At 36.2% G+C, this 27,559-nt stretch overlaps 1 protein-coding gene across 13 annotated transcripts in view; it reads right to left on the bottom strand.

Annotated features, from left to right (window-relative positions):
• TENM4 (teneurin transmembrane protein 4) overlaps nucleotides 1–27,559 on the bottom strand; it is a 2,920,333-nt gene that overhangs the window by 2,140,843 nt on the left and 751,931 nt on the right. The gene's annotated exons all lie outside the window — the stretch shown is intronic.

The following is a 27,559-nucleotide window of genomic DNA, read 5'->3' as shown; positions in this document are numbered from 1 at the left end:
GGGGAACCCTCCCGCACCATTGGTAGGAATGAAAACTAGTGCAGCTACTCTAGAAAACAGTATGGAGGTTCCTTCAAAAGTTAAGAATAGATTTACCCAATGATCCAGCAATTGTACTCTTGGGTATTTACCTAAAGAATACAAAAGCACTAATTCAAAGGGACATAGGTACTCTTATGTTTATAGCAGCGTTGTTTGTAATAGTCAAGATATGGAAGCAACCTAAATGACCATCGATAGATGAATGGATAAAGAACAAGTGTCTGTGTATGTATATATGTGTACATAGTCTGGAGATTTTTTATATATATATAATCTACTGTGTGTGTGTCTGTCTGTGTGTACACACACACACACACAGACACACACACACAGAGAATATTATTCAGCCATAAAAAAGAATGAAATCTTGTCATTTGCAAGGACATAGAGCTACAGAATATTATGCTAAGTGAAATAAGTCAGTCAGAGAGAGACAAATAGCATATGATTTCACTCATATGTGGAATTTCACTCATATTTGGAAACAAAACGAACAAGAAAAGGGAAAAAAGAGACACAACTTAAGAAACAGTCTCTTAATTTTAGAGAACAAACCAATAGTTACGAGAGGGGAGGGGGATGGAGGGATGGGTTAAATAGATGATGAGGATTAAGGAAAGCACCTATCCCAGTGAGCACTGGGTGAGGTATGAAATTGTTGAATCGCTGTATTGTACACCTGAAACTAATATAACACTCTATGTTGACTAACTGGAATTAAAATAAAATAAAAATATGAAATCTAATATGGCTAAATATTGTAATTTTAAATAAAATCGGTCTTAAAATTTCATCCTCCAAAGGCTGTATTTACAAAACCTATCATATGCAAATTTTACAGAGTACAACCTTACAATCCTGTTGGTGGACACTATGAATGCCTAGATTTAAGATGAGATAGATTTATCTCACTTCCACAATCAACTTCTGATAACTTTTCCATCCATGGATTTCATACAACTAATCTAGTTTTACCATCAGTTTGCATCCAATATGAATTATGGATTCCGATGGCATCATATCACCTTCAAAATAATGAAAGCATAGAACACAGGATGAGAACATCACATGTGGGGCCAGATCTGCATGGGTTAAGACCCTTAGTTCCTTGTTCTAAATGTGACCTTGGACAAGTGACTCTATCCTTTGGTGCCTCTGTTTTAAGACCTATAAAATGGGGATAATCATAGATCCTAACTCCTAGAACTGTTGCGAGAATCTAGTAACTATATAAGCAATATGCTTGGAACATCGGTCTGCATATAGTAGGTATTAGAGTTTAATTATTCTTATTACCTCTTCCAGTTCTTTCCATCACCTCCTCTATACACAAACAGTATATCCCTGGCCTACAAAATTAGTTGTGGATTACTGTGGACTCTGAGTTCTATAACACTATGCCTTTGAGTGATTTGTTCCCTCTGCCTTAAAATTCTCTCCACAGTTTCCAGGCCTTGGAAGACTCTTACTTTTCCATCAGACCAAAACTACTTTCACCTTATCTCAGATTTCCTTGGTTATTTTTGGCATGATTAATTACTGTAACTTACACAGCATCCAGGGACTCTTCTTTTAGAATATTTGATATAATTAAAAATACTCAATGACATATCTGTTTTCACTCCTAAGCAAAATTGTTTTCGATGACAAGAATGAAATTGCATTAATTTCTACATTTTCAAAAAGTAGTGTTCTTATGGTAGACATTAATAAATAAGTGTATTTCGAATAAATGAATGAATGAATGGCAACATCAACGTGTTTAAAAACAACATAAGGGCTGCTCTCATGCCAGGTGGGAACTTCACTATACTGTTTTTTTTGAAGTTCTTGCAATAAGTCTGCCTTTCATGCAATACAACATGATTAATGGGGTCATTTTAATATGCTAGCAATTAAGTCTTCGGGTATGGTCTGGATCCTACTCTATAATCAAGCATATTATAATAAGACTTCAGGATATTTGAAACAGGGCTATAAAGAGTAAATCACATTTTTTGTGAAGAGTAAAATTCTTATTTATGTGGAAGACTAGGGAAAGGGAAAAGAGGGGGAAAATAAGATTAGCTGCTTTCTTACATTATTGAGTGTCACACCTGCTCTCAGGACCTTCACAATGAGTCTCTCATTTCTCATTCAATTTTTATGTGAGGTTAGGTTGTATCCCACATCACAAAGTTATAGGGATATTTTTCAAATTTTATTTTTGCAATATTCTGCAAACGTTCCTCCTGTGTGTTTGCATTTGTACATATGTGTGTAGTCAGGTTTTCTGAGGTGTAATTTATACACTGCAAAGGCTTTTGTGTTTTCTATCACTTTTCCCCATAAATAGGGTGACCACAACTATCAGTTTGCCTGGTGTTTCTGGTAGGTTTCCCTGTGCAGCAAACTTGGAGATGGACTATGGATGCTAGAGTGAAAGATACTGACTAGACAGTATCCTGGGATTTACATTTGTGGAAGGGAAGGGAAAGAAGCAGCACTGGACAGAAGGAAAGGAGGAGCTGCAATGAACCTCAGTGTAGCTCCAGCCAATCTCATAGGGAGCTCTGAAGCTGAGTAGACCCTACAGAATTGTCCTGAGTTGAAGATGGCAAGCCTTTATATCTCCTCCGCACCAACACACACACACACACACACACACACACACACACTGGATCAGTCATTGGTTGCTCTGAAAAAGGAGTGTGATGGTGGGTAAAGTGACTTCCCTACACTGAGTCCATCTCCCTTAAGGGGGATATGGGTAGCATATCACACCATCTACCACGCCTGCTTGTTCCTGGCTTATGCCCATTGTCCCAATGTATTTATGAATAGTGCCCCCCTTCACACTCAAGATTATCCTAATTTGAACAACAATCCCCTACCCTTAAATCATGTCTCCTAGGCATTACAAACCTGGGGGAAAGGAGGTGCAAAGGAAGAGGGATATTCTGGAAGGAAAGAAAGAAAAAACTGAACTCATAAGTCCTTTTAAACCATGAGGGAATATAGGCAAGAAAAAGAGATAACAAAAGGTCAAAGAGGAGTGAGTCCTCACTTTTTCTTTCTTAGTGTGAAACTTAGAGGAGAAGAGAGTAATAGAACTATCCAGAGTTATGTTTCTGGTGACACCTGAGAATATGAGCAGTACAGAGATCTATGGGTAGCTTGTAGCATCAAGTCTCTAGAAGAAGCTCTGGGTGTGGCATCTTCAAGAAGGTATGGTGCTACAACATGAAGCGACAGCAATGTGCAATGTGTCTAGATAGGTGGACTGTGGCAGCTCTATCAGATCCCACCGCATGGAGTGGGATGTGCACAAAAAATGGGAATCCGTGCATGTCCTAGCATGAGGATACCAGAATCTAATAGAGCTATAAAGATCCCCTGAGGGAGCAGGGAGACTTCGTAGGCTCTCACTCCAGCAGGGCGTGTCATCACATTGGGGCAGCAGACCAGATAAGCCACTGTGCAGCAAAAAGCAAGGAGAATGCAGAAAATACAAAGTAGAATATTATAATAATCATGGATTCTATCCACATCCTCATACCTATTTTGGCTTAACTGGCTTATTAGTCTGAAAGGAGAAACAGGTTTGTGAGGCAGAGCCCTTTCTTCTTTCTATTGGCAGCAGCTACTTGCTGGTTGCACCAGAGCCTCTTTGTCAGTAGGTCAGTCCATCTCTGTTTAGTATTAGAAAGATCACTTACTTGTATATATCAATCACGCTAAAAAAATCCACTTCATCAGTAGTGAAGGCTCACTGTTGGCCAGGCGGAGGTCATAACAGTGGTCACTGCCTACACATTTACTAATATTAAATGTTCCTGTATCAAAACTTGCTGAATGGGTATCAGAAACACTGGAGAAAGTCCTCAGGATTGTTTTTAAGCCTTAGGAACCAAATAGTGAGGAATTGCATCTAATATGTTTAGGAACATATCCTGTCAAAGCACGAGTGAAAATGAGGCTAGTTCCTCATCTTTGAAAAGCCAGTTTAAAAGTCCAGCAGGGAATCTGGTGTCTCCATCGGCTCAGTCGGCTCTGACTCTTGGTTTCAGGTCAGGTCATGATCTCACAGTTCATGAGTTCTACCCTTGCATCTGGCTCTGTGTAGACAATGTAGAGCCTGCTTGGGATTCTCTCTCTCTCCTTCTCTCTGCCATGTGTGCGCTCTCTAAATAAATAATAAAAGCTTTTAAAAAAAAAGTCTAACACAATGACTTCTGGATTTTTTTCTAAGGGCCTATTTTAAGAATGCCATATCGCCAAGACTTCTGACAGGAGACAAGCAAAATTATACAGAAAAAGCTCAGACATTGATCTACCCAAGTGAAAAATAACAATCTCTCAATACAAAGATGCTTTATGAAAACCTTTGCCAGTTTAGTTGGTTCACATTTTCTTTATGTTTGGATAAGACTAATGCAAAATAAAAATATATGAACTAAGTCTATTTTTTTCAAGAGTAAAATAGAAATTACAAGTTGTAAGAAAGTATATTGTCAAATATTAATTATCAGTGCTTTTATCTAAAGTATATAAAATAATGGTATGCCTTAAAATAACTACATTTCCCTGGATTCAAAGAAATGTGATATTTTGGTCATTTTATTTACTTCTTTGCTATTATTTCTCAACTGGCTCAAACTTTGGAGGTGAGGGGTACTATTTATAGAATCCTTTCAAAGACTCCCAATGCCATTCTTGTGGAATGTGAACTTTTAAACAAAAGTGAAAGTGACTTTTTTAAATGAAAGGGGATCATTTAAAACAGAAGAGACTCAGGTATGTATAATTACCAAGCTTATACTATCATACTATCCAATAGTTTAGGAGATTCACAGAAGAAACATTAGACCTGCTACAGGAAATAGAAAAGCAACATTTAACTCATGAATTTTAATAATACTCAGGAAATATACAGCTTACTTGCACTAACAATTGTTGGAGATGAGGACAAACATGTAAAAGGGCTTGATTAACCTGCTCAAGACCACACAGCTAGTACAATTTAGCTAAGAGTTAAACCCCCAGGCCATTCCATTCCAAAGCCCTTTCTCATCCCAAAGTAACATACTCTCTTCCCTTTCCACACATTGTACTATCATTGTGTGAAGTTTAATTCTGTCTCAACTTGACAATCTTTAGTGTTACCTGAAGTAGGTAAGAATAAGGAAAAAATGAATGGAACCAAAATGTTCTGTACGGCATCTGGTTTTTGATTCTGGATTTTGATAATTTAAGCTTTGGGGTCAGTGTGTGCATCTGAAACTATAAAGAGATTGTAAAAAGGGAAGGTCCTTAAATTCATGCTTGAAATAAATCCATGGTTAACAAGGCTCAGGTTTGAAGCTAATGAATATTTAATTAAAATGTTTGACTTCATCAAGGAGACTTAGTAAATTACTGTCAAAAGTGCTACGCCTATTAACATCCTTTCCAGCTCATGAATGTACCTAGAGCTAAAGTACAGACAAGATGATCAAGATTCAAAGGATGTTGCACTCTCAAGGTCTTTAGAGATCATCTCATCTGGTGCTTTTTGACATGTGTTCTGCTCAACGCAGTTCCTAGATATTGTCTAAAAACAGGGGATTCTTTTATCAAGTGAACTGAAAATATAATCACCTGGGAGATTCTAGGCCCCATCAGCCTAGAAAAGACTTCAAGAAATCTTCTAATTAAAAAACAACAACAATAAAATTAATCCATTCAATTCCCAGCTTTTCCTAAAACTGATTTGGCCATTTAAAAATGGTTTCTCTATATTTTAACAGATACCAAAAGCTCAAGGAACAAGTGGTTCTAATGCTCATTTAATGTAAATACCACATCATTTTGCTTACAGTAAGGGAAATGGAGCTCAAAGAAGTCAACTGACCTACTGGAGCCATCTAATGAATTAATGATCAAGTCAGGGGGTCTACTGATCCAGATCTACATTTTTTTCCCATGAGAAAGACTTTAGAACCTACTGTTTGAGAAGGTGTCTCATGTACCCCATAACATTTAATGGTCTTTAGTGAGCTCACATGTTTTGTAGTTTTCCTTCCAGTTTTAACACATACCTGAGGGACTACGTTCCTCTTCCACAATTATGCAAAGACTTAGCTTCACTTCATTTCAACATTTAATCAAATCTTGCTTAGTATCCCTCCCCCATCCCTTCTCCGGAGCTGCTAATTGCTTTATGTGCATCTCTACCCTGAATATTCTTAATTGTGAAAGAGTTTAAATGGATATGGGGTTTAAATTTGATTTATAAAAATCTCTTAAGTGGTCTTCATTGCCTTTAGTGGAAAGTATCCTTATTTCCTTTTCTGTTTGAAGAGGTGTTAATTAAATACTTTGAGTTAATTTAAAATTAACAGTGGATGTAATTTGATGTCTTTCTATTGAATCAGCAAGTTCTAAATGAAGATTCTCAGGTCAAGAAGATTCTTGTTTTAGGTGTGGTTAATCTAAGTGAATAGACCATTTCAGAGAATGAATCATCTGTGCTTCTATAATTATATGATGTGGAAGGGGGATTTCAATGCAGAGCCCAGTCCACTTTGAGATGCAAAGAAAATTGTGTGCCTAAACAAATGGAACCTACCCACAAGTACAGAGGGGCCAGTGGCTTTCATGGAGCCTGTCATCTGGCAATACACTTGATAATTCTGTAGAGTTGTCAAAGCTGGAAAATCCTTGGAGATCAAATTATCCAACTCCCTTACTGTGAAGACTAGAACACTGAAACCCATACAAGAGAAAAATGAGCTCACGGTTACCCAGTAAATTAGCACTAGTGTCTGAAATTGAACAATTGTGGGGCCCCTGAGTGGCTCAGTCAGTTAAGTGTCCAACTTTGGTTCAGGTCATGATCTCGTGGTTCTTGAGTTTAAGCCCCGCATTGGACTCTGCTGACAGCTCAGAGCCTGGAGCCTGCTTCAGATTTTGTGTCTCCCTCTCTCTCTGCCCTTCCCCCACTCAAGCTCTGTCTCTCTCTCTCTGTCAAAAATAAATAAACATTACAAAATTTTTCAAAATTAAAATAGAACAATTGTCCTTAACTTATAACCCCCAGATACATCTACGAGTCACAAACTTATAGGTTAAGCCAGTTTTTGTTCTTGTAAAAGTCATGGAGGCAACAATCACTGCAGCATATGAATTTCAAAGTGTGGCACATCATTCTTTTTGGTTCAGCTTTCCTGATATATTTACTTTTCAATTGCTGTATAACAAATTATTACAAATCTAACAGCTTGCAACAATACATACTCATTATTTCATAGTTTCTATGGATCAGGAGTACAGGCGTGGCTCTTCTGGGTCCCCTGCACAAGGTCTCACAATGCTGCAGTGAAGATGTTTGCTAAGCTATGTTCCTTTCTTTTTTTTTTTAATTTTTTTAAGTTTATTCATTTTTGAGAGAGAGACAGAGACAGAGCATGAACAGGGGAGGGGCAGAGAGAGAGAGGGAGACACAGAATCCGAAGCAGGCTTCAGGCTCCAAGCTGCCAGCACAGAGCCTGATGAGGGCTCGAACTTACAAACCACAAGACTGAGACCTGAGCCAAAGTTGGACGCTAAACCAACTGAGCCACCCAGGTGTCCCAGGAAGCATGGGACCATGCTTTCTTTCTGGAGCATGGGGTCCCATTCTAACCTCATGTAGCTGGCAGAATTTAATTTCTTGTCCTTGTATGGCTAAGATCCCTACTTTCTTGCTGGCTGCCAACTCTTAGTTCTTAGAAATTGTTCACAACTCCTTACCATATGGCCCTCTCACAATGTGGTAGCTTATTTCTTCAAAGTCAGCAGGAAAACTATCCCCATATCTCTTTTATGTACTCACCTGATTAGGTGAGGTCCACCAGGATAATCTCCCTGTGGATTAACTCAACATCAAATGATTAGACACCATAATTGTATCTGCAAAATTCTTTCACCTTGCCACATAATGTAATTGAATCATGATGGCACATCCATTATGTCCACAGGTCACATTACATGGAAACATTCACTAGGCAGTAGGAACCTTGGGACCATCTTAGAATTCTATTCACCATACCAGAACAACTTCACCTTCTTCCAGAGATGGACGTAAGGGGAAGTTTATGTTGCTTACATTTCAAGTCTTTTCACTTGCATGGCCACTGCAAGTACTGGGAATGGTTGGGAGTTACAGAATATTCTAAGCAGAGAGAAGAAGATAAGTTTTGATATGACAGCATTTCCATTTAAACATTTCTATATAAGCTAATTCAGAAAGAAAGGGACCTAATTCTCTAAAAATCTAGTGCGTGTGTGTGTGTGTGTGTGTGTGTGTGTGTGTGTGTGATTTCTTTTCTTATTCTAAATAAATATGCCCTATATCTTACCTAATTCTATGTATGCTTTCCTTAATAAGGGCTCCTCAACTTTTGCAAGCTTCAGATCTCAAAACTCATGGCCCTGTCACTCACATGATTTTAGGGCAAATACCTGGAGCCACTGCCTATCTTAGAACTCACTAGGATTTATAATATTTATCATTTTATAGTTGTGACATAAGCTATGGAAACCCTAATGACCCTTCTATGCTTGCCTGTCTCCTATCATCTTCAAAAATCAATAAATGGGCCTCATCTCTCAGTTGGTTTGGGAAGCCTACTTCAGCGCTTATTTTTGTAATACCACATGGATTTTAATTATATTTCCTTTCGTATCCTGTCTCTCTACCTCCATTATCTCAATCTTAACACTCCACCTAACCCAAGCTTGTCCTTAAGAAGGGAGGAGTGCATTTTCCTTCCTAGTTTCTCAGTGCTTAGTCTCATTAGGCACTCACAGATTTTTTTTTTGCATAAATACAGAATAAATAGTCGGAGTGTGTGGTTGCATTTAAAATTATGATAAAAAGAGAAAAAAAGTTAATGGCATTGGTTTTGGACACAAAACTCATTGAATTTTTTTTTTCAAAATTAAGTTTCTCTTTTATACTATTGTTTAAAGGATTACTTTTCACACTAACACTTTTATTCACAGAACCATAAAATGTGAAGGCCCTGGGCGTAGTGAAGAGACTTTGCATATTAGAGTGTAAATCTGGGCTTGGGAAAATGACCAGGTCAGTTTGAGACCCGAGTATCCTCATCTGTAAAATAGACTTAATTTCAATCCCAGCATTGCTATGAAGATTGATAGTGAGATGACATATCTGAAAGTACCTAGTAGCTGCCTGGCACATCAGTAAATAGAATTAAACAAAAACACTAATAATAACAACAAACTAATACATTAAAAATCCACCCTAGGCACCAGATGGAACAATTACAGTTATTTCCATTTGATAGTTGAGACTCAGAGACATTAAGTAACACAGGAGAACTAATACAGGCATATGAACTTAACCCAACTATTTAATCTCTCTTAGCCTCAATTTCCCCATGGCAAAAGTGGGAATAGAAACAGATAATGTTTATATTACTGTGGGGATAAATTGAAATAGCATATGCAAGAGTGGCTAGATGGTACATAGCACAAAGTCAAAAAAATTAAAAAAAAAATTAAAAAAAAAAAAGAAAAGAAAGGAAGCAAAAACCAAAAGGTAATGGAGAGAATGAGCCAAAAACTACAATCTGGGAATCAGAGAAGTAATTATTTTTTCCTATTTTGAAACTGCAAAAATTGAGGCTCATAATACACAAATATCATGTCCAGCATCACACAACTTGATGCTGACAAGATGGAACTTAAGTCTCCTTGCACTGTGTAGGTTCTTTCTATTGCTAAGCTCACCTGTGGCGCCTCAGCAAATGCATATCCCACAAGGCATTAATTAATTCCTAGCTGCTCTGTGGAGACTATATTAGTGTTATGAGCAGATCTGTACTTTAGGCATACAGAGGAACTTGGTTCACAAATGCCATATTGGAATTCCAGATTAAGGGAAAGCCAGGTTATACACAGAAGGCTGTAGGTCATTGCCAGACAATAATTTCCCTTTAAAATATTCTCCTGTAGAGAAAGGGATTCAATTTAATAAAATTGAGTAAATTGAAAAAAAAAAAAAAGACTATGGCATGGTAGCTAAGCAGTCAGGTTCTAAAGTCAGACTGACAAGGGTATTAGCCTGAGCCTACCACTACCTTAGGCAAGTCAAATAAATTTCTTTTCTATAAAATGAAGATAATTTCTACTTCTTGAGATTGCTGGGCAGATTAAACGGCAAAATGCATATAAATTCTCAGGAAAGTGTCTAGAGTAGCTCTCTGTTAATGTTAAGTACATAGTAGTCCAAGCGCACCTGTGTAAAGGCTGCATTCCTATGCAACCTCACAGAGGTGCTTCCTGGACTGTGTTATTCTCCATGTTTGCCCACACCTAAAATGGACAAGGATTTGTAGTGCAGCCCTGTATTCGTAAATGTTCCCATTGGAATCATTTGCTTATGTGTTTGATACATAGTTTGATACATTTTTGTAACTAAACACAACTCATGTAATTAGCAAGGAAATCCAGACCATAACCAGCACCCAGAACCCCTTTCATACTCATCCAGTCACAATCCCACCTGTCATCCAGAAGTAACTTTGATCCGATTCCATCAACATATATTAGGTTTACCTGCTTTTAATTTAATGTAAAATGAATTATTACAGTGTTTATATTGTCTGAATTTTCCCTCAATATGATGTTGTGAGATTCATTTATCTTTGTGAACATAGTTGGAGATCACCCAATTCTCATTGCTTTATATTCCATTGTATGAACACGCCACAACTACTATCCATTTCATTGTTGACTGACATTTGTGTAGATTCCAATTAGGGGCTGTCACAAACGAAGTTGTGATACATGTTTTAGTATGTAGATTTTGGTAAACATGAAAATGCGTTCTGTTGAGTATAAAGCTAGGCAGGAGTGAATTGCTCAGGTTACATTTAATGGTCAGGTTTAGTAGACATTCTCAAACAGTTTACAAATGTCTGTACCAAACTGCAATTTTACTAGCAAGTGTAGGAGAGTTCTGGTTCATTCCCATCCTTGCCAACATTTGATATGTTCCATCTAGTTCATCTTAGCTTGATGGGTATGTAGTGATAAAGCATTATGTTTTTAATTTATATTCCCTCATGACCAGTGAAGTTGAACATTTTTTTCATATATTTTGATAGCTATTTGGATATCCTTTTTTGTGTGAAATACCCAAATCCTTCGCCCCTCTGGTCCATTGGGTTGACCACCTTTTTCCTATTGATTTATAGAAGTTCTTCAGGTCTTCTGGATGTAAGTCCTGTGTCAGACATAATATACTGAAAATATCTTTACCACTCTGTGAGCTTCCTTTTTGTTCTCTGGGTAAGCAGATGTTCCTAATTTATAACATATTGTGATTGATGTGGGAAACAAAGACAGAAGGAAATGGCAGGTAAAATTAAATTTCCTTATAACCTGCAGCCCATTGACAAATACTTGAGGCTGGCAGAGTTTCTACAGGAACTCCCTACTGTCTTAATGCTAATGCTTTGCTAGAGGGAAAAACAACCCTAATTTGACAATAGCTTGGCCTCCAGTATCCTGTGAGTCTTCTTTAGCATAGGAAAATCTCACTGGAAACTTCCCCCAGACTTTACCTCCCCAACTGCATAGTATATAACCTGTCTCTCTTCATGGTCCCTGGGCAGCTCTTCCTGCCCATGGGTCCTGTCCCTATGCTTTAATGAAATCACCTATTTTGCACTAAAGACATCTCAAGAATTCTTTCTTGGCTGGCAGCTCTGGACCCTAAGAACCCCACTGTCACTCCCAAAAAGCTTCATCAATGATTATTTTATTATATTTCAAAAATATATTTTAAGGGTTCTGTTAGCTGTATTAAAAGCAACTGTTTTCTTCTGCTGCTGAATAACAGGAATGCAATGAGGTTCAAATATTATAGCTACCCAAAGTAAGTTCAATGCTTCCATCCAAATCCTGTGCTCCACTGTGATCTACTAGAGGCCCAAGCTAATCTGTCTTGCCTTAGGATACCAAGCCCTCTCTTATTTTCTTATTTCTTCCACAATTAGCTCTGGCCATTAAAATCTGTAAAAGACTCATCAGCATTATATGGGCAAAACAGTACTCCTTAATAATTTTAAAAGAAAGTATGGCACATAACAAGGTAGATTGTAGGGAGAATTATTATATTTGGGAAGAGGTAGAAGATTGTAAACAAGACCTGTGTAAATGTAAGTTGAGTTAAGTAGTATATTCAGGAACTTGACCTATATATGTAAGTAAAAGATGGCATTATTATGATCATTCATTCATCCACTCGTTCATTAAGTACCTATTGTTTCACAATGATATTTTTAGTTTTCCATATGTTTATTTGACTCTTCACTGGATTTTGTCCAAAGCAAGGGCTGGCACCCAGATTAGTTTCAAAAATCCTTTCCCACCATGTCTCTTCGGTCTCTTCTGCCAAGGATCTCAAAATCGAATGAGTGAGATACAGCGCTACCGTCCTGTCAGGAACATGTTACGGTATTGTCAAAGACAGTGTTTTTCAGCCAGTGTCCTGGGAGCATGGAGATATATAAGATTGTGATGAAAAAAATCTTCACAGTAATAGATGCCTAGAGCTAGGTTTGAAGAATGAGGACGTCTTCAGGTATAAAAGGAAGGAAATGCTAGATTTTTTTGGCTGGCTGGTTGGTTTTTAATCGCCAGGAATTACCCAGAAGGCAGGGTGTAAGTAAAATCAGTGTTCTTTTACTTACATAAAATACCATTTACTTCAGGCAACGGATGAGAATTTGTAAGGCTGGGATATAGCTACCCATTGTTCACTGGAAGAGCACATACAGTTTTAGATAAAAAGGGAGAAAGAACATTTCTCTACTTTGTTTTTGCTACACTATGGGGCATCTCATAGAATCTGCAAGGGAAGATAATGCACAGAGCAATCTTAACAGCACAACAGATGGGTGCTGCAGGTGACATGTGAGGTGACGTGTTAGCCTCCAAGACCATCCATCAGACTGCATAGGCCCAGTCTAGTCTCAGGTGCCATCTCAGGCAAATTAATAACAATATGTAAAAATCTCCTCCAAAGGCTAAAACTTTTTATTTTGATTTTGTCTTTAAGTTCTTGGGTTATCTTTCATTTAAAAAAAATATGTATAACAACAACAAAATGTGGAAAATCACATATAAACCAACATTTTAAGTAAACACAGAGAATACATGCTCTGTTCCTCTAAAATACCCAAACATGTCCTCTTAATAGCTTTGAAATATAATGTAAATCGCATAAAAATTTTAACATGCTTTAGTAGTTACATGAAAAGAGTAAAAACAAGCAAAATTAGTTTAATAATATATTTTATTTCATCCAACATATCCAAAATATCATTTTAGTAGGTAATCAATAACAAAATTATTAATGAGAATATTTTACATTCTTTTTTTTTTTTGTATGAGCTAAGTCTTTCAAATCAGGTGTGCATTTTACACTTAAAGCACATCTCATTTTCCATGAGCCATATTTCAAGAGCTCAGTAGCCTCAGGTGGATAGTAACTGCCATATTGGACAATGAGAATAATTTTTAAAAGGAATTTAAATTTTTAGTAACAAATGTTAAAAGAATAACTTCAATTCAAAGCTAGTTTTGCCTTGCACATATGTGTTTTATAACACATTTTACAACACTTGTGTTTTATAACACAAGGCACATTTATAATATGCCTTGCACATTATGTGTTTTATTTTAGAATAATTTCAGGTTGATATAAAAATTGGAAAGATAGAAGTTTCTGTCTACACTGCACCTGATTTTCCCTACTGCTAACATGTATATTTTCTACAGCATATTCATCACAATCAATGGGACCGATATTGACACATTCTTATTAACTGAACTCCATACTTTATTCATAGTTTGTTAGATTTTCTTAATGTCCTTTTCCTATCCCAAGATTCCATTCAGGATACCATGTTACATTCAGTTGTCAGGTCTTCTTAGGCTGCTGGGCTTTGACAGTTGCTCAGATTTTCCCTGATGACCCTGACAGTTTTGAAGTCAGACATTTTACAAAGTGTTCTTCAATTTAGGTTTGTGTGATTTTTTTTTTTTTCCTTATGGTTAGACTGGGGTTATAAGCTTTGAGAAGGAAACCCTCTACAGGTGAAATGCTATTCTCAACACATATCAGTGGTACATGTGATCAACATCTGATTTATCCCTGGTGTTGACATTAATCACCCATCTAAGGTAGTATTTGCCAGGGTTCTCTACCATAAAGTTATTTTTCCTCTTTTCTAAACTGTGCTCTTTGTAATCAAGTCACTAAGTGTAGTCCATAATCAAAGAGTAGAAGGGCAAGTTTTTATATAAATTATTTGAAATTCTGTGTGGGAGATTTATTTCCTTTTCTCTATTTATGTTTTATCATTTATTTATATCAGCGTACACTTTATTTTGTACTCAGATGTAGAGGGTAATACTACATTATTTTGTGACTAAATTGTTGCATCTTTGGCCATTGGGAGCTTTTTCAGATGGCTTTTTTTCATTTCTTCATCATTTTGTGTTCTGATCAATTCCTTAGTTTCTAGCACTACTAGATGTCCCAGGTTTAGCTTGTATATTCTATGTCCCAGCTCTAAAATCTGCCATTGTTCCGTTCAAGGACTATTGGAACCTTCTGTTGGAGCATGGTGTTAGAAACCAAAACCTGGGTACTGGGTCACATTATCTTTTGATGAAGGAGTCCTGTCCTCTTCTATAAATGTACAGACTACTGTATACTTTGATGAATTTGGTATTTCAGGTTGAGCTTGATACCTCCCCAGGGGCTGCAACTTTTAAACCCCATTTCTCACTCCTACAGCAGGTAAGAAAGGCTAGCTATATGTTGATTTTTCACAAAGAACTCCTCTTTTTTCAAATGAAGATTGACAGTTTTTATGTGTGCATGAACACTTAATTGAAAATATTCTCTGACGTAATATGAATAATAGAGAACTGAAAATGAAGAACTTTCTAGGAAACATTTTCCATCAAAACATCATTTCAGAGATTTATCTATCCTTGTGGATGGGCTATTTGTCAGAATGTTTTACTTGAACTTGAAAAGAACTGGCCGTGGAGACCTCTACAACCACACAGCATCGACAATCACATCCATAGTTTATTCAGTGCTACTTGCCGGGCACTGGGCTAATTAATCTGGACCAGGATCTCACTTAATCCTTAAAACAGTCCCATGCATAGATGCTATTTGTTACCTCTCATTTCTACTTAACAGTTAAGGAAACAACCTGAAAAATGAACTTACCCATAACCACACTTGTAGACCATGACTGAGATGGAGCTTTGAGTGTGAATCTCTCTGACCCAAATTAGCTTCACTTACCCAACCACTGTACTATATGGCCTGAAATAGGGCCAGTCTTCTGAGACTGCCTGCTTCAATATAACTTTAGTGCTTAATATATAAGGGTTACTTGTAATTTTAAGAAAAAACAATATTTGCTTCCAGAACACTCAAATTTTGAATGAGCAAGCACAATCACCATAAACATGGCGGGAAAATTCCACCAAAACTCATCTATATAAAGACTTAGGAGAAAAGAGGGCATATTCATTGGGAAATTCTCTGGGAAATCATGTTAAGTAAGAAAATTTACATTTGCTTTTGCAATTCAATGTTTTATACAAATACTGATAAAAATATGCAGATTTGGTTGGTATAAATAGCAATACCAAAGGATTGCCACTAATAAATGAACATTTCTTATATTTTCTTTTATGTTTAATATTAAGTTGGAAAACAGCAACGAAGAGTAGAAAACACATGGGTTTGGAACCCAGCAGAAACTTGATTTAAGTTCTGCCACTTATGAACTGAATAATTTTTAAAAGTTTCTTGAATGCTCTATGCCTCTATTTTCACACTAGTAAAATGAGAGAAATAAAGGAATGCTATGAAGGGTAAGCAAGACAGCACATGCAAAGTACAGTATTCATTCCCACTACTCTGCACTATTCAGCTACACCACAACAACATGAACATATAACGATAACATGCACAGTGCAGATAGCTGAGCTCAGTGGTGTGGATGCCTGGTACAATACGATTCTCACAGAAATCCTTTCAGATGTGCATTACTGTTATAGTTAATTTCACAAATAAGGAAAAGATACTTAGGAATATAAAGAAATTTATCAGAGACAGGGTACAGAAAGTCAGAGTTTGAACCCAGTGTTGTCTAAAAATCTGTTCACACTATGGTCTAACTGTTCTGCTTAATGCATGATAATGCACATTAGGGTCAATAAATGAATGAGGACCAATGAGTGAATGAGAACTAATCTTTTTTCCTCTCTCCAACTAAGTAAAATTTAGCCAAATTAGAAAGGAATTTCTTAATCCTTAGGCCCAGCTTCATTCCCTTCTCTTTCTTGCCTGCAAACATGATTTTGTAACAAGTCTGAAACACTCATCGCTCATTCTTTTGTGTGAAAATTGCACAAGCAAACTCCAGTCCCATCCAACTTATAATAAAAAAGAGTAAATGACAAGTCTATTATTAAAGTTTTGATTAGTACTATTAGCCAAAGTCCAAAGAGGGTTTTTGTTCAACAGATCTGAAAAGCCAAACAGGCAAATTTTATGTAGGTTTCTATGCATTTGCCACAGAATGAATGACTGACATTTCAGATTGTCAAAATGTCAAATTCCTTCAAAGATTTCCAAATAGGATGGAATAGGGGTAACTGCTTTTCATGTTTCCAGAAGACTGCTAATTTTAAAGTTTAACCTCTCCTTTGCCAAATAAATTTAAGTTTGGCATTCTTGCTTTCCATGCTTGCTAAATCTTAGAGATTTTCTGAGAAGCAATCTAAGCTGGGTTCTATTAGAGATACTGCTCTGGAATCAATATGGAGCACTGTGCCCACAGTGGCCCACAGTAAGCCATGCCAAGACAGTGAATTCCCATTTTAATCACTGTTAATCTGTGTCACTTTGGGGATGATCTTGGAATGTGACTTATATTCTCAAATAAAAAGCTGTAGATGTAACCCATTATTGGTATAGCCTACTCAGCTTCCATTAAGAACCACTGCAGCAGACCGTGGCATTATATAACATCCAGTCTACATTCTGATTTGAGAAAAGTCTTGAAAATTCTGAAAATTTCCCATTAAGTTTTGGAATGAGGTTTGTACCCAGGTAGAGAAGGGCATGTGTAGTGGAAAGAGAAATAGCTTTGAATCAGACAGGCTTAGTTTTCAGTCACTGCTCTGCCATTTACTAGTTTGTATGCCAGGGTGGGCCAATTTGTTTTAATGGCTACAGAGTAAGTCCCTAACCCCACCAGCGCTTTTTCAAATATATGCTAATTGGTTTCACTGGAAATCCTGCAGAGATTATTTGGAACATTTGTTGCAATTCCATTATAATGTTAAAAAAAAAAAAAAAAGAATGTGTGTTGCCAGTCCTCTCCCTTCACTGCTGCCAATCACACTGCTAAAATGCAAATAATGTAACTGCCCCACTAACCACCTTCAAGGGCTCTACACTGCCTGAAGAATAAAGTCTAAGGCCCTGAGAAGGATGGGGGGAGTGGGGGGGGGAAGACTTGTACACCACTCTTGCTCTCTTTGCTACCATTGTCTGTCTCAATATTTATTTTTCAGCTCTTTCAAACTTTTGTGCTGTAAATGTATAGTTTGATAATCATTGATATATATATAGATAGAGATATAGATGATACAGGTATAGATATAGATATAAATAGATATATTTCCTGAAATCATCACCAATATTCAGATAATGAATATATCCATTACCCATTATCCATATACCCAAAAATTCTTCTTCCTTATTTTATTTTTTTTTTACTGTTTACTTGCTTTTGAGAGAGACACAGTGTGAGCGGGGGGTGACTGGTGGGAGCAGAGAGAGAGGGAGACACAGAATCAGAAGCAGGCTCCAGGCTCTGTGCTGTCAGCACAGAGCCCAAAGCAGGGCTCGAACTCACAAACAGTGAGATCATGACCTGAGCTGAAGTAGGATACCTAAGTGACTGAGCCACCCAGGTGCCCCATCTTCTTCCTTATTATTTTAAAACCACTCCTACCTAATTCTTAGTTTCTGGATAACTACTGGTTTGTTTCTTGTCACTGCTGATTAGTGTCTACTTTCTAGAATTTTATGTAAACAGAAATCAATATCTTTTTTTATATGGCTTCTTCATCACAGAAAATTATTATGACATTCTTCTGTATTACTGCATGTCAGAAGTTTATTTTTATTGTCTTTTATTGTGGGATTCTGTTGTATGGCTACACCACAGCTGATATATATCTATCCATTCACCTGTTGGTGGATATTTGGGTGGTTTCCAGTTTGGGGATGATACAAATATTGCTACAAACATTCATCTATAAGTCTTCATATAGATGTATACTTCAATTTTTCATGGGTAAATACCTAAGAATGTAATGGTTGTATCAATTGGGAAGTGTTTTTAACTTTCTAAGAAATCACCAAAATGTTTTTTCAAGGGTTTTTACCACTTTGCCTCCCTGCCAGCAGGACATGAGATTTCTAACTGCTCCACATCCATGTCAACAATTGCTGTCATCGTTCCTTTTAATTTTAGACATTCGACTAAGGTGTAGAGTGGCATCTTTTGTGGTTTTATTTATTTTATATTTTGTGGTTTTAATTTATATTTCCCTAATGATTAATGACAAATGCTTACTTACTATACATATGTTTCTCTGGTGAAGTTTATGTAAAAATCTTTCACTTGTTATTTATTTAGTTGACTTCTTATAATTAAGATTTGGAGTTCTTTATATATTATGGAATGAAATCTTTCATTGGATATTTGATTTGCAAATACCTTTTCCATGTCTGTAGTTTTTAAATATTCTTGTTGTCTTCTAAAGAGCAAACATTTAATTGTGATGAACTCTAATTTATTATAACTGTTATAGATCTTGCTTGCAGTGTCATATCTAAGAAATTTGCCTAACCCAAGGCCACACTGACTGTTTTTTCCCATTTTCTTCTAGAAGTTTTGCGGTTTTATATTTAAAATTTAGATATATGATCCATTTTGTTAATTTTTGTGTACTGTAAGAGGTATGAATCCAAGTTCACATTTTTGCGTATGAATAGCCAATTGTTTCAAAACTATTTGTTGGAAAGACTATCTTTTCTCCAATGAATTGCTTTTGTAAAACCTCAGTTGTAAATAAATGTATGGATCTATATCTGTGGATCTCTATTCTGTTCCATTGATCCATAAGTCTTTATGCTGCTACTACACTGTATTAGTCCAGGAGCATTATAGTAAGTCTTGACATCAGGTAGTATAATTCTTCCAACTTTATACTTCTTTTCCAACATTGTTTTGGCTACTCCAAGTATTTTGTATTGTCATATGAATTTTAGGATCAGCTTGTCAATTTTTACCAAAAAAAATGTTTTTTATGGGAAATTTATTAGAATTGCATTGAATCCACAGACAAATTTGAAGAGAATTAAAATGTTCACATTGATTCTTACCAATCATGAACACAGATTATCTCTCCATTGACTTGGTCTTCAAAATCTTTCAGGAATGTTTTTTGTTTGTTTCTTCTCAGGATATAAGTCTTGCACATCTTCTGTCAGATTTTTCCCTAATCATTTCACATTTTTGACACTACTTTCCTTTTTCTTTAAGTTCATTTATTTAGTTTGAGAGAGACAGAGACAGCATGAGTGTGGGAGGTGGAGAGAGAGAGAGAGAGAGAGAGAGAGAGAGAGAGAGAGAGAATCCCAAGCAGGTTCCATGCTACTAGCTTGTGGAGCCCAATGTGGGACTTGAACCCACAAACCACAAGATCATGACCTGAGCAGAAACCAAGAGTCTGTCACTTAACTGACTGAGCCACCCAGATGCCCTGATGCTACTTTAAGTAGAATGTTAAAAACTAACAGTAAATTTCTAATTGTATCCTGCAACCTTGCTAAACTTACTAGAGTCTAGTAGCTGTTTTATAGCCTCTGTAGGATTTTTTTTTTACATGGACAATTATACCATCTGCAAATAAAGACAGTTTTAATTTTTCCATCTCAATCTGTATATCTTTTCTATCTCCCTCTCTCTTCTTCTTTTTCTTTTTTTTCCTCATTGCATATACTAGAGTCTTCAGTATAATGTGGAAAACAAGTGTTAAGACAGACATTCTTACCTTGTTCCTGATCTCTGGGAGCAACATTCAGCCTTTCAACATTCTATATTGTTTCACAGGCTGAGGAATTTCCCTTCCTGTCCAAGTTAATCAGGAATAAGTTTTAAAAATACTTTCTACACCTCTATTGAGATGGTTACGTGGTTTACTGTTTAAGTCAACCTTGCATTCCTGTAATAAGCTCCAATTGTGTAGCAAGAATTACCCATGTTACATATTGTTGGATTTTGCTGAAATTTTGTTAAGAATTTTTTCACGTGGGGCACCTAGGTGGCCCAGTCGGTTAAGTGACTGACTCTTAATTTCAGCTCAGATCATGATCTCACAGTTCTTGAGATAGGGCCCTGAGTCAGGCTCTGGGCTGATGGTACAGAACCTGATTGAGATTTTCTTCCTCTCCTTCTCTCTCTGCCCCTTCCCTGCTGTTTGTCTCAATACAAATAAAAAATGTAAAAAAAATTTTTTTTCATATATGTTCACGAGGGATATTACTCTGCAGTAATAGTTTTGTCTGATTTAGGCATTAAGGTAACACTGGCTTGAAATAATTAGCTGAGAAACATAGCTCTTCAGTTTCCTATAATAATTTGTATTAATACTATTTCTCCTTTAAATGTTTGCTGGAATTTACAAATAAAACCATCTTGGAATGAACATTTCCTTGTGGGAGGTTATTAAGTACAAATTCAATTTCGTTAATAGTTATATTATCACTTACTTTATCAATTTATTTTTGAATGAGAATGGCTGTAATGCACTGCCACAAACTGGGTGGCTTGAAACAACAGGAATTTATTTTCTCACACTTTCTGGTGTCCAGAAGTCTGAAATCAAGGTTTCAGCAGGGCCAACTCTCTCTGAAAGATCTAGAGAGAACCCTTCCTTACCTTTGGCAACTTTCTGGTGGCTCCTGGAATTCTTGGCTTGTGGCAGCATAACTCTAAGCCCTGCCTCAGTCTTCACATGGCTTTCTTCCCTGTGTCTCTCTATGGGTAAATCTCTCCTCTTTCTCTTATAAAGACATCAGTCATCAGATTTAGGGTCTAAATCCCGGAAGACTTCATCTCAAGATACTTAGCTAATTACACCTGCAAAGACTGTAATTTTGGGGACACTTGTACTTTGTATCTTTCAAGAGATTTGTCCATTCCATCCAAGTTGCCAAATCTATTGGTATGAAGTTAGTCGTCATACTCACTTTGCACATTCTTGATGTCAGTAATATGTGTCTATTTTATTTTTATGCTAGATTAGTCTGGCTACAGGTTTATCAATTTTTCTTATCTTTTCAAAGAATAAGCTTTTTGTTTCATTGATTTTCTCTAATGTTTTTTCTGTCTTCTTTTCATTGAGGGAGATTGCATTGAATCTTTACTATTTCCTATCTTTTGCTTACCTTGTATTTAATTTTTTCTTATTAGTTTCTTTTTTTTTTTTCCAGCGTTTATTTTATTTTTTGGGACAGAGAGAGACAGAGCATGAACGGGGGAGGGACAGAGAGAGAGGGAGACACAGAATCGGAAACAGGCTCCAGGCTCTGAGCCATCAGCCCAGAGCCTGACGCAGGGCTCGAACTCACGGACCGTGAGATCGTGACCTGGCTGAAGTCAGACGCTTAACCGACTGCGCCACCCAGGCGCCCCTCTTATTAGTTTCTTAAGGTAAAAGCTAAAGTCATTCATGTTCTTATTTTCTAAAATAGACATCTTGTGTTCTAAAATTTCCTATAAGCTCTGTCTTAGGTAAATCCCATAAATTTTGATGTTTTGTTTTTATTTTCATCCAGTTCAAAATACTTCCTGAATTTCCTCTTAATTTTTTCTTTGAGCCATGGGTTATTTAGGTGTGGTATTTAGTTTTCAAATTTTGAGGATTTTCCATGTATCTTTGTTACCGATTTCTAATTTCATTTCATTATAGTCATAGAACATACTGTGTAACTGTAATTATTTTAAATGTACTGAAATACATGTTTGGGCCAGAATATGGTCTATCTTGTTAAATGTTTCATCTGTACTTGAAAAGAATGTATAGTCCACTCCAACTGCATTGGGGTACTCTATAAATGTTAATTAGGTCAAGTTGGTTTTTAGTGTCATTCATCTATAACCTTACTGATTTTCTGTTGACTTGTCCTATTTCTTATGAGAAGTATTCTAATATCAAATTATGATAATGATTTATTGATTTCTACTTGGAGTTCTGATAGATTTTGTTTCATATATTTTGAAGCTCTGTTGGTACATACACAATGGCTTATAATTGTTACTTCCACTTTCTGAGTTATCACCTTTAAAATTATGAATGACCCTCAATTTCCTTGTAGTATTTCTGTCTGAAATGTATTCTGTCTGATATATCTACTGCAGCTGTTTCTGTGCTTAGTGTTAGCATGACATGCTTTTCTATTTTTTTTTAAATTGTAACGTATTTGTATTTTTATATTTAATGTATCTTACTTGTATTTGAAACACAGTTTTGCCTAATATCACAATCTCTAACTTTTAATTGAGGTATTTAATCCATTTATATCCATTTATATTTAATGAGTTTATTGATGCTGGTTTTAAATCTACAATCATTTTAACTATTTGTCTCATATATTCTTAGTAGTCTTGTTCCTCTCATCATGCCTTCTTTTGTATTAACTAAGTATTTTTAATTGCTTTTTACTTCATTTTTAGCTATACCTCCATTTTATTATTTTAGTGGTTGCTGTAGAATTTATAGCATATATATATATATGCTATATATATATATATATATATATATATATATATATATATAGGGGTCCGTGAGTGTGTGTGTATTTTAGAAAGAGAGAACACATGAGCAGGGGAGAGGGGCAGAGGGGGAGAGAGAGAGAAGCTTAAGCAGCCTCAAAGCTCAGCACAGAGTCTGACATGGGGCTTGATTCCATGACCCTGGGATCATAACCTGAGCCAAAATCAAGAATCAGACACTCAACTGACTGAGCCACCCAGATGCCCCTATAGCATGTATCTTTGGTTTATTAGTCTACCTTTAAGTACTAGGATAATACTTCATATATGGTGTAAGAACCTTACAATAATAGACTCTCATTTCTTCCCTCCTGCAGTTTCACTATTACTGTCATATATTTTGCTTCTCTGAATGATATAAAATTCATAATATGTTGTTAATATTTTTGCTTTAAATAATTATCTTTTAAATATACTTAAATAGAAGATTCTTTTTTTGTAATATATATGTACTCATGTAGTTTCCATGTCTGGTGTTGTGCATTACTTTTAGTGGGCATGTGTGTTGACAGGTTTTGATCATTCAGTGCAAATAATGTACCCACACATTATATATAAGCAATTGTCTTTTCAAGTCGTGACAAAAAACTTTAATGGCTTTATTGATACATATGCTACAATTCACCCATTTAAAATACAAAATCAAGGGTGCCTGGGTGGCTCAGAGAGTTGAATGTCTGACTTGATTTTGGTTCAGGTCACGATCCCAGGGTTGTGGGATCTTTTTGTACCCATCAGGCTCCACAGTAAGTGTGGAGTCTGCTTAAGATTCTCTCTCCCATGCCCTCTGGCCTCTATCCCACTTGGGCGTGCTCTCTCACTCTCTCTAAAATAAAACAAAAATTAAAATAAAATAAGATAAAATAAAATATATAATCAATGATATTTAGCATATTCACAGAGTTATGCAAGCACCATGACAATCTAATTTTATAAACTTTTGAATATCAAATAAATAAATAAGTATCCATGATCACTCCTTATTTCCTCCCAATATTTTTCCTGCTTACTCTTAGGCAAACCTTAATTTACTTTCCCTCTCCATATGTTTCTCTATTTTGGACATTTCATACAAATGGAATGACACCATAATTGGTCTTTTATAGTCTGTTGAGACTGATTTATTTCACATAGCACAATGTTCTCAAGGTTCCCCCATGTTGTAGCATGTATCAGCATTCCATTTCTTTTTATTGTTGAATAATATTCCATCATATAAATACACTATATTTTGTTTACCTATTCATCAGTTGATGGAAACTTGGGCAGTTTCTATTTTGGGCCCATTTTGAGTATTGCTATAATAAACATTTACGTATAAAGTTTAATATGGAAACATGTTTTAAATTATCTTAGGTATATTACTAGGAGTGAAATTGCTAGAAGTCATAGAACAATTCTATGTTTAACTCATTGAAGACAAGCCAAAGTATTTTCCAAAGTGCTATACCATTCTACATCCCTACCAGAAATGTATGAGGATTCCAATTTTTACATAGCCTTGCCAACATTTGTCACTATCCTTAATTTTTATCAGTTAGGGCCATGAAGTAACATCACATTGTTGTTCTAATTTGCACTTCCCTAATGGGTAATGTTGTACATTTCATCACATGTTTATTGACCACATGTATACTATCTTTGAAGAAATATGTCTATTTATATTCTCTGTCCATTTTTACTATTCGTAGTCTTACTTGTTATTTATTTATTATTGAGCTATAATAGTCATTTATACATTCTAAACACAAGACTCTTGCCACATAAATAATATCCAAAACTTTTCTCTCATTCCCTGGGTCTTCTTTTCACTTCATTAATATTGTTTACAGGGCAAAAGTTTGATAATTTGGTGAATTTATCTTTTTTTTTCTTTCATCACTTACAATTTTGGCTTCATATCTAAGACTTTGCTTAGCAAACAATTCCAGCAGCCACTGAGCTGAGCTCTAGAATGAAAAAAGGGATGGTTCCTGTTTTCATGTAGTTTGTTTAGTTGGAGAGATAGGCATTTATTTATTCACATTAACACACAAATACATAATTGCAAAGTAATTAGTTATGTGAGAGAAAAAGAAAAAAAAAAAAAACCCAGCAGCTGTAAGGAAATATAACAGAAGACCAGAAGTGTATGTGCGTGTGTGTGTGTGCGTGTGTGTGTGTGTGTGTTTCAGGATAAAGTAGTAAAGGGAGTGTTTCCTAAGGAAACAATACTTGAATTGAGACCTATAAGTCCAAAAAGAGAAAAAGGGTAATGGAGAAAGCCTTCTATGCAGAAAGGCATGTTACCGAAAGAAACTGAAATGGGACAGTATTGAGTTGCAGAGGGAGGAGGGCTGAGAGGCTCATCACGTAAGACTATAGAAGTTAAGCAGGGTTAATATCATGCAGAGACTTGTAGATCATTTTAAGGACTTCAGTATTTTCCCTAAAAGCATGAAGTGACGTAGGATTAATAACTTTGGCTGCAGTATGTAAAACTAGATTGTGGAGAGAGTAAGTGGCAATGAGGCAATAGGTTAGGAGGAAATTGCAACTGTTCAGGCAAAAGATGATGCTGGCATGGTGTATGATGACAGCAGTGGAGGTGGAATGAAGTAAAGAAATCAGGGAGACATTTACGTAGAAAAATGAAAGAACTGGACTTGGATAGAATATGTGAGGTACAGTGATTGGTTGCTATGTTTGCCCCAGAAAGAAGGCATCCTTTGAGTCTTGAGTCTTAAAGTTAGCTGCTCTGGTTCACAAATCAATATGCAGTTGTCCCTCAAAAAGACTGAGTACCTGAACTGCTTGCTTTGTTCTCCTTCCAAATATGATCTCATTAACTTGTTATTTCTGATCTTTTCTTTTTTTTATTTAGTTTTTAATTTTAATCCCAGTATAGTTAACATACAGTGTTATTTTAGCTTCAGGTGTATAATATAGTGATTCAACACTTCTATACATTACTTGGTGCTCATCATGATAAGCACGGTCTTAATCTCCATCACCTATTTCACCCATTCCCCACACCCACCTCCCCTTTGGTAACTGTTTTTTATAGTTCAGAGTCTGTTTCTTGGTCGGTCTCTCTCTCTCTCTCTCTCTCTCTCTCTCTCTCTCTCTTCCCCTTTGCTTGCTTATTTATTTATTTATATTTTATTTTATTTATTTATTTTGAGAAAGAGACAGAAACAGAGTGAGCAGGGGAAGGGCAGATAGAGAGGACAGAGAGAATCCCAAGTAAGCTGTGTGCTGTCAGTGTGGAACCTGATGTGTGGTTCGATCCCAAGAACCAAACCCTGAGATCATGAACTCAGCTGAAATCAAGAGTCTGATGCTTAACCAACTGAGCCACCCAGGTGCCTCTGTTTTGTTTGTTAAATTCCACATATGAGTGAGATCAAAGTTACTTGTCTTTCTCTGTTTTATTTGGCTTTGCATTATACTCTTTAGCTCCATTCTCCTGTACTCTCTAGCTCCATTCTCCTATATTAAGACTTCATATTACACTTCAGACACAACCCTTGGTACAGCTCTCCATGTACTAATATTGCATCCACTACTCTTCTAAATGCTGTTCATTTACCTCCATAGGTAATTTTTCTTCTGGCAGCCATTGGTACAACCTGCCCAATCAAGTTCCATCTTCCAGAACATTACCAGGTACTAGATTTTGTAGCTGGCATTCTCATGGGCAGAATCCTAGATTGTGGAGCAGGCAAGGAGAACTTTCCTCTCACCCACTGAAAACCAGTTTCAAGTAGAAACAAGCAAGGCCTATAACTGACAAGTAGGTCTTAACAGCTCTAGAACCGATATGCTTCCAAAATACAAACATCCTCCACATTCACAATATCTACTCATATTCTGCTTCCCTAATCAGACCACCCATTCACCACACCTTCTGCCGAACACAATAAAATATTTAATGTCTCTTTCAGATATAAAAATGGATGAATTTCTTCCTAGATGTTGAAACTTTAGGGAACATGATATATAATTACCCTCTCCTATAATTTCCTGTATTACAACTCTGAAGTTTGCAGTGCATATCCCTACAATTACTTCTATATGTAATTACATTTACATAATACTTACATGATTTTTATTTACATAATATCTAAGGTAATGATTCATTTTTCAGCAACTTTTTATATGTCCCCAAACGGGACACATTGGAACTATATTATTTCTTACATGAAATGCTAAAAATATAAGCATAAACATATACATTAGCTTGTCATCGTTTGGCAAGTTTTGAGAAATTTCGGGATAGATATTCAAATAGATGTAAGTAAAATGAAAGAGTAGAAAAGGTATTCTCATGTCAGAGTGACAAAACATTGTTTCCACGTAACATCAAGAAGAGGTACATTACATCCTAAGTATAATCAACATTACAAGCCCTCCATAATGATGAAAAGATTGAACGCATGGATTTTTCCCCTGGAGTTGTAGCTACTCCACCCCAGGTGTGTGTAACACCCAGTGGGTTTCAATACATAATAAGAAGATTTAAAGCTTTGGAGTCAATTACTTCT

The sequence above is a fragment of the Neofelis nebulosa genome, chromosome 10 (genome assembly GCF_028018385.1).
Source record: "Neofelis nebulosa isolate mNeoNeb1 chromosome 10, mNeoNeb1.pri, whole genome shotgun sequence".
NCBI lineage: Eukaryota > Metazoa > Chordata > Mammalia > Carnivora > Felidae > Neofelis > Neofelis nebulosa.
The sequence above is the reverse complement of the archived record's forward strand: the minus strand, read 5'-3'. Positions and strand labels throughout refer to the sequence as shown.